This window comes from Panulirus ornatus, chromosome 69, assembly GCF_036320965.1.
Source record: "Panulirus ornatus isolate Po-2019 chromosome 69, ASM3632096v1, whole genome shotgun sequence".
NCBI lineage: Eukaryota > Metazoa > Arthropoda > Malacostraca > Decapoda > Palinuridae > Panulirus > Panulirus ornatus.
The window spans coordinates 5,538,972-5,548,406 of record NC_092292.1 but is presented as its reverse complement, the minus strand read 5'-3'; the positions used below and the strand labels follow the sequence as shown (position 1 = coordinate 5,548,406).

Genomic DNA, 9,435 nt, shown 5'->3' with positions numbered 1-9,435 from the left:
GGGGAGTAAAGTCAGGGATTAGTGAGAGGACAAGAGCAAGGGAAGGAGTAGCAATACTCCTGAAACAGGAGTTGTGGGAGTATGTGATAAAATGTAAGAAAGTAAATTCTCGATTAATATGGGTAAAACTGAAAGTTGATGGAGAGAGGTGGGTGATTATTTTTTTTTTTTTTTTTTTTTTTTTTTTTTTTTTCCAAAAGAAGGAACAGAGAAGGGGGCCAGGTGAGGATATTTCCTCAAAGGCCCAGTCCTCTGTTCTTAACGCTACCTCGCTAATGCGGGAAATGGCGAATAGTACGAAAAAAAAAAAAAAAATATATATATATATATATATATATATATATATATATATATATATATATATATATATATATATACATATATTTAGGCCGTAAGATAACTTCAGCCCTTAAGTCCTTAAACAATGCCACTATCATCAATGAAGATGTTTTGAGTGATCTCCTTAAAGAAATATGTGCTGCTTTGCTTGAATCTGATGTCAACATTAGGCTTGTGAAGCAGTTACGAGAAAATGTGCGTGCTACAATCGATTTTGATGAGATGGCTGGGGGCCTCAACAAGCGCCGGATGATTCAAACAACAGTGTTTAAAGAACTTGTTAAGTTAGTGGATCCAGGGGTGAAGCCATATGTGCCAATCAAAGGACGACCAAATATTATCATGTTTGTTGGTTTACAGGGTTCAGGCAAGACTACAACCTGTACAAAGCTTGCATATTATTACATGCGTAAAGGTTGGAAGACCTGTCTAGTGTGTGCTGATACTTTCCGAGCTGGTGCTTTTGATCAGGTGAAGCAAAACTGTACGAAGGCCCGAATCCCCTTCTATGGCAGCTACACTGAAGTTGATCCTGTAGTAATTGCCTTGGATGGAGTGGAGCAGTTCAAGAAAGAGGGCTTTGAAATTATCATCATAGACACCTCTGGCCGACACAAACAAGAAGATGCATTGTTTGAAGAAATGTTGCAGATCTCCAATGTTTGTAAACCAGACAACATCATATTCGTTATGGATGCAAGCATTGGTCAGGCTTGTGAGTCTCAGGCTCGTGCTTTCAAGGAGAAAGTGGATGTTGGCTCAGTTATCATCACAAAGCTCGATGGTCATGCCAAGGGTGGTGGAGCATTATCTGCTGTTGCTGCTACACAGTCTCCTATTATCTTCATAGAGAGGCTCAGTTCCAATGCTTACTGAGGGCGTGTGATCTCAAGTGAGCGATAATGGTGTCGTGTGTGATGAGAGGTTTCATCATGTAATGAGGCTGCTCGTCGAAACACTCTCCCTTCTCGTCCATTTCCTCCTCGAGAACCATTTACTCCACCACGACGACTCTCAGGACTCTAAAAGAGGAAGAGGGGAGAGTAGATGTCCCAGATCGCCCAGGTCTCCGCCTCACACAAGGACGAGACAGCAAGATTATGGCACAACCCTTTCACTCATTAACAAAGGCGGGGACCTATGATTATCGCCTACCAGCCTCTGCATGAGAAGAACCTGGTGAACTTCCTGCGCATGGTCAACAGCTGCTACCCGACACAGAACAGTAGAACTGATATATCGTTCAGTGACGCGAACAGATGTATAGATGTGATACAATGTGGTGTTTGGTGAAGAAAAAGAAAGAAAATTGGTGGACAGTGAGTACTAAACAATATGGTGAAAATATTTCGACGACTGACAGTATGACAATTTATTATATTGGGAAAAGATAGTGATTGTTGAACAATATGGTGGATATGGTGTTACATATAGTGACTGCTGAACAATGTGATAGATATAGTTCATTCATTTCAAGCTAAAAGTTTGTTTTCTAAACTGTTTCTTACTTTTTTCATATGTATATATATGTATGTGTGTGTGTGTGTGTGTATGTGCGTATGTATGTGTAAGTGTGTATATGTGTATGTGTATATATATATGTATATTATCCCTGGGGATAGGGGTGAAAGAATACTTCCCACGTATTCCTCGCGTGTCGTAGAAAGCGACTAGAGGGGACGGGAGCGGGGGGCCAGAAATCCTCCCCTCCTTGTATTAACTTTCTAAAATGGGAAACAGAAGAAGGAGTCACGCGGGGAGTGCTCATCCTCCTCGAAGGCTCAGAGTGGGGTGCCTAAATGTGTGTGGATGTAACCAAGATGTGAAAAAAAAGAAAAAAGGAGAGATAGGTAGTATGTTTGAGGAAAGGAACCTGGATGTTTTGGCTCTGAGTGAAACGAAGCTCAAGGGTAAAGGGGAAGAGTGGTTTGGAAATGTCTGGGGAGTAAAGTCAGGGGTTAGTGAGAGGACAAGAGCAAGGGAAGGAGTAGCAATACTCCTGAAACAGGAGTTGTGGGAGTATGTGATAGAATGTAAGAAAGTTAATTCTCGAATAATATGGGTAAAACTGAAAGTTGATGGAGAGAGGTGGGTGATTATTGGTGCATATGCACCCGGGCATGAGAAGAAAGATCATGAGAGGCAAGTGTTTTGGGAGCAGCTGAATGAGTGTGTTAGTGGTTTTGATGCACGAGACCGGGTTATAGTGATGGGTGATTTGAATGCAAAGGTGAGTAATGTGGCAGTTGAGGGAATAATTGGTATACATGGGGTGTTCAGTGTTGTAAATGGAAATGGTGAAGAGCTTGTAGATTTATGTGCTGAAAAAGGACTGATGATTGGGAATACCTGGTTTAAAAAGCGAGATATACATAAGTACACTTATGTAAGTAGGAGAGATGGCCAGAGAGCGTTATTGGATTACGTGTTAATTGACAGGCGTGCGAAAGAGAGACTTTTGGATGTTAATGTGCTGAGAGGTGCAACTGGAGGGATGTCTGATCATTATCTTGTGGAGGCTAAGGTGAAGATTAGTATGGGTTTTCAGAAAAGAAGAGTGAATGTTGGGGTGAAGAAGGTGGTGAGAGTAAGTGAGCTTGGGAAGGAGACCTGTGTGAGGAAGTACCAGGAGAGACTGTGTACAGAATGGAAAAAGGTGAGAACAATGGAAGTAAGGGGAGTGGGGGAGGAATGGGATGTATTTAGGGAGTCAGTGATGGATTGCGCAAAAGATGCTTGTGGCATGAGAAGAGTGGGAGGTGGGTTGATTAGAAAGGGTAGTGAGTGGTGGGATGAAGAAGTAAGAGTATTAGTGAAAGAGAAGAGAGAGGCATTTGGACGATTTTTGCAGGGAAAAAATGCAATTGAGTGGGAGATGTATAAAAGAAAGAGACAGGAGGTCAAGAGAAAGGTGCAAGAGGTGAAAAAAAGGGCAAATGAGAGTTGGGGTGAGAGAGTGTCATTAAATTTTAGGGAAAATAAAAAGATGTTCTGGAAGGAGGTAAATAAAGTGCGTAAGACAAGGGAGCAAATGGGAACTTTAGTGAAGGGCGCAAATGGGGAGGTGATAACAAGTAGTGGTGATGTGAGAAGGAGATGGAGTGAGTATTTTGAAGGTTTGTTGAATGTGTCTGATGATAGAGTGGCAGATATAGGGTGTTTTGGTCGAGGTGGTGTGCAAAGTGAGAGGGTTAGGGAAAACGATTTGGTAAACAGAGAAGAGGTAGTGAAAGCTTTGCGGAAGATGAAAGCCGGCAAGGCAGCAGGTTTGGATGGTATTGCAGTGGAATTTATTAAAAAAGGGGGTGACTGTATTGTTGACTGGTTGGTAAGGTTATTTAATGTATGTATGACTCATGGTGAGGTGCCTGAGGATTGGAGGAATGCGTGCATAGTGCCATTGTACAAAGGAAAAGGGGATAAGAGTGAGTGCTCAAATTACAGAGGTATAAGTTTGTTGAGTATTCCTGGTAAATTGTATGGGAGGGTATTGATTGAGAGGGTGAAGGCATGTACAGAGCATCAGATTGGGGAAGAGCAGTGTGGTTTCAGAAGTGGTAGAGGATGTGTGGATCAGGTGTTTGCTTTGAAGAATGTATGTGAGAAATACTTAGAAAAGCATATGGATTTGTATGTAGCATTTATGGATCTGGAGAAGGCATATGATAGAGTTGATAGAGATGCTCTGTGGAAGGTATTAAGAATATATGGTGTGGGAGGCAAGTTGTTAGAAGCAGTGAAAAGTTTTTATCGAGGATGTAAGGCATGTGTACGTGTAGGAAGAGAGGAAAGTGATTGGTTCTCAGTGAATGTAGGTTTGCGGCAGGGGTGTGTGATGTCTCCATGGTTGTTTAATTTGTTTATGGATGGGGTTGTTAGGGAGGTAAAGGCAAGAGTTTTGGAAAGAGGGGCAAGTATGAAGTCTGTTGGGGATGAGAGAGCTTGGGAAGTGAGTCAGTTGTTGTTCGCTGATGATACAGCGCTGGTGGCTGATTCATGTGAGAAACTGCAGAAGCTGGTGACGGAGTTTGATAAAGTGTGTGGAAGAAGAAAGTTAAGAGTAAATGTGAATAAGAGCAAGGTTATTAGGTACAGTAGGGTTGAGGGTCAAGTAAATTGGGAAGTGAGTTTGAATGGAGAAAAACTGGAGGAAGTGAAGTGTTTTAGATATCTGGGAGTGGATCTGGCAGCGGATGGAACCATGGAAGCAGAAGTGGACCATAGGGTGGGGGAGGGGGCGAAAATTCTGGGAGCCTTGAAGAATGTGTGGAAGTCGAGAACATTATCTCGGAAAGCAAAAATGGGTATGTTTGAAGGAATAGTGGTTCCAACAATGTTGTATGGTTGCGAGGCGTGGGCTATGGATAGAGTTGTGCGCAGGAGGATGGATGTGCTGGAAATGAGATGTCTGAGGACAATGTGTGGTGTGAGGTGGTTTGATCGAGTAAGTAACGTAAGGGTGAGAGAGATGTGTGGAAATAAAAAGAGCGTGGTTGAGAGAGCAGAAGAGGGTGTTTTGAAATGGTTTGGGCACATGGAGAGAATGAGTGAGGAAAGGTTGACCAAGAGGATATATGTGTCGGAGGTGTAGGGAACGAGGAGAAGAGGGAGACCAAATTGGAGGTGGAAAGATGGAGTGAAAAAGATTTTGTGTGATCGGGGCCTGAACTTGCAGGAGGGTGAAAGGAGGGCAAGGAATAGAGTGAATTGGAGCAATGTGGTATACCGGGGTTGACGTGCTGTCAGTGGATTGAATCAAGACATGTGAAGCGTCTGGGGTAAACCATGGAAAGCTGTGTAGGTATGTATATTTGCGTGTGTGGACGTATGTATATACCTGTGTATGGGGGGGGGTTGGGCCATTTCTTTCGTCTGTTTCCTTGCGCTACCTCGCAAACGCGGGAGACAGCGACAAAGTATAAAAAAAAAAAGAAAAAAAGAAAAAAAAATGTATATATATATATATATATATATATATATATATATATATATATATATATATATATATATATATATATATATATGTACGTGTGTGGACGTGTATATAAATACATATGTATGTGGGTGGGTAGGGCCATTCTTTCGACTGTTTCCTTGTGCTACCTCGCTAACGAGGGAAACAACGATAAAGTATAATAAATACACACACACACGCACACACACACACACACACACACACACACACACACACACACACACACACACATATATATATATATATATATATATATATTCATATACATTCCTATGAGTCCACGGGAGAATGAAACACGATAAGTTTCCAAGGACACTTTTATGTAATAATCACATTACTAGGGGAGACTCAAGGAAGAAATACTTAGGATGCTATTTGGTAAACAAGTGGCTGCCCGAACGTAGGTCGAGTGCTTTCAAGTCTGGCAACAAGAGCATCATAAACTTATCATATGGACAAGAAAGGGAACTGTTTGCAAAGTCTCTCAAGAATAAATCTATACAATCTATATACACCGTCACTAATATCAATGTTATAACTCTGTGTATTCAATAACAAAAGATTCAATAGTATTTCTCATGGTGCAGGAATTAAGAGTTAACAACTGAGATGGCATTACTCTAATGAATACAATAATCATAATTCTTAACATGATTAAATAAGGCATTTGATTCTTGTCATATTCTTATACTATATCAATATCTTATACTATATCAATATAGCTGATATGGTATATAGCTGATATAGTATATCAATATAGCTGATATAGTATATAGCTGATATACTATATCAATATAGCTGAGCGACCCTTACCAGTCTGTCCAAAATAAAAGTTATCACGATTTCTACAAGGTACTCTATAGATGCATCCTGCATAACTTTCTGGTGAGTTCCTGATTAAGATATTCTTTATAATGTTGTTGCTGAAGGAAACATTTACATTAAAGGATTTAAACAACGTGGAAAGTAAAGTAAAATTATTATTAGAAGGTAGACCTAAAAAGTTTTTAGCATCAAGGGAATGACTAATACAGAGAAATGTTATCATATTACAATTAAAAGCATTTGATTTGTATTAACACCATTCATTCATATTACCTACACAGGAGCATCATGACGTAGCTTGTCATTACTGAACACCATTGAGACGTTCTATTTCCCATAAGGATATGATATCATCTGTAAACATTTCCTCACTTTTTACAAGAAATTAAGTTACCATTTCCTAAAACGTATTTCAAGTATGCGATGCATAAAATCATTTGCACCCTCATAACTCTCCAGGATTTTTCATTTTACCATACACGTCGGCTGATGAGGTAGAGTCACAATGGCCTTATGTTTTAATATTTCACTCCCTTTTTCCTGGAAAATTAATAAATGTCTGCAGCGGCCTCATATCATATTTTCAGGCCGAACACGTGACAAACAAAACCGATGAGTCTTTTGTTGATATGATTTTTTTGTTTTTCCGAAAATCATAAGGAAAAGTTCGATATTAAAGCTTCTGTTCTTATATATGAACATAGTAACAATAACTATATACATGCTTTTTTTTCCTGCCACATTTGATGATCGTCTCTTTCCTGAGTGAGGTATAGCCATAAGCAGATGAAAGGCCACATTTCGCACACATCCATTCACCAGCTGTCGTGTGTAATGCACCTAAACTACAGCCTCTTATCCAAAACCTGACCCCCACAAAACTCTCCATGGTTTACCCCAGACGCTTCATATGCCCTGGTTCAGCCCATTGACAGCAGGCAGACTCTTGTATACCACATTGTTCCAATTTACTGAACCCCGTGCACGCAATTTTATTCTCCTCCGTGTTCAGACCCCGATTACTTAAAATGTTTTTCACTTTATCTTTCCATCTCTCATTCGGTCCTCCCCTCTTCTGCTCTCTCAACCAAACTCTTTTCATTATCACACATCTCTTTTACCTTATAATACTCGATCAAACCACATCACACCACTTAATGTTCTCAAAAATATCATTTCCAGCACCTTCACGCTTCTCCTCCTCATATCCTCATCCATGGCCCATGCCTCACATTCATATGACGTTGTTTGGACTAATATGATCTTCAATATATATATCATATTTGCCCTCCCATCTAACGACCATTCTTTCCACATTCTTCAATGTTCCCAGAGCCTTTACCCACTCATCCACCCGACGACCCACTTGAGCTTCCATTTTTCCATTTACCGCTATGTCCACTCTCAAATATCTTACACACTGCGTTTCCCCTAACTTTTTCTCCATTGAAACTCACACTCCAGTTAACCTGTCCCTCTATTTTCCTATATTTTTTTCAAATTCCTTCTTATCACACTGTTCCAATCTTAGTCACAAACTTTTGCAATTTCCTATTCGAATCTGCCGCTAGCGGTGCGTCACCAACAAACGACAACTGATTCACTTCCCAGGCGCCCCTCATTACTTACAGACCGCATACTCGCTCCTTTCTCCAAGACACATATATCTACATCCCTAACCACCCCATCCATCCAATTAAACAGCCATGTGGACATCATGAACCCCTGTCAGAGGCCAAACTTCACTTGGAACCACTCACTCTTTTCTCTCCCTAGTCGTGTACATGCATTACACCCTTGATAGAAGCTTCTCAGTGTTTCTAACAGCTTTCTTCCACACCATATATTCTTAACACCTTCCACAACACGTTTACCATTATAATCTCGCAAGATGAGACGAAGTTCAGGTGTATTAGAGATACAGAGAAGTTAAATAAGCGTGTCCACACATTGATTGCGGTGGCTAATGATGAGACAGGATGTCTTAAACTTGAACTTACTAGAGGTGATTGGTGAGCCAAGTTATTTCTATGGGAACGTGAAATCGCACAAAGTGGGTAACTCCCTTAGATCCATAATTTCCCAGATCCCACACCCGCCTTCAGACTGGCTAAAAAGTTGGCTCAGCTGATTTCTCCATACATCCCCAATATTTATTCTCTACTTTCTACAAAATCATTCATTGATATATTGAAATTTAAGCAACCTAGTGGGATAATTGCCTCTCTGGATGTAAAAAGCCTTTTCACAAACGTATACTTGTGGAAAGAACTATTAATACCATTTTCAGTAGTACTTATGAACATAGTGAGATCCCCCAGCCAAAGGGTTCCAGAAACATACAGAGAGAAATTTTGAAGGGCCGCACCATGGAAGCACCATAAATGTAATACACACATACAACAGGATGGTGTAGCCATTGTTTTACCAGGCTTTCATGGCCTAAGTGGAAGTCACTTCCGTTAGAGAGGCGACAGAACATATATGTGTCGGCATATTGTTGATATCTTTATTTGCATAGATCAGACAACGTTAATGTGACTCTGTACTCGTCTCTAGGAAGTATCAGGCCCGAGCTCAACCAGGAAATACACCAGGTAGGTCAGGTACTTGTTCATACCAGTTACTACAACACAGATATTAACGCTGTCATAACTAAGACAATCGAACAGCACTTAATTGTGTGACGAGAACCTCACACTGATAACATAAACGTGTGTTATAGGAATGTTTACATCAGTGCTTATATGAAAGATAAGATAACAAACCGTAAGTGAAATTCTCAGGATAAACTACTAACCTATTGATGAAAGTGAAAAGATTCATTTGGTGTTTTGTTATAAGAATCCTACAACATCCTCCAGAGTCATGAAGGTCAATATAGCCAGGATATCTGAGCTGTTGGCTCGTGCCAAATTGGTTTATGAATATTGTTGCAATACCGAGGACTGTGCATCCTCACCGTTAACTATTCTGTTTACATAACTAACAAACTCAGTTGACGTATCTCTTTACGCTTACAACAGTGAGGAATCAGATACCATAACTTACATCACCACGGAACTAGATTTACACGAAAATCCATCGTACAAAACACACAGTTAATCGCCTGCCGTGAAAACTGTAGAATACTACACACTACATAAGTTGCCCACATTATGGAACAAGATTGAATAATCAATATCCACACCAACACGCTCAATACAACAACACTGTTTGATGATACACACATCGCCTAATAGCAGAAATGACATCATTCTCTTGGCGGCCCAGGAAACAATGGGGTACACACCACC

At 40.4% G+C, this 9,435-nt stretch overlaps 1 pseudogene; it reads left to right on the top strand.

Moving 5' to 3' along the window:
• Positions 1–384: 384 nt before the first annotated feature.
• On the top strand, positions 385–1,215 carry LOC139747607 (signal recognition particle subunit SRP54 pseudogene; annotated as a pseudogene).
• Positions 1,216–9,435: the final 8,220 nt, after the last annotated feature.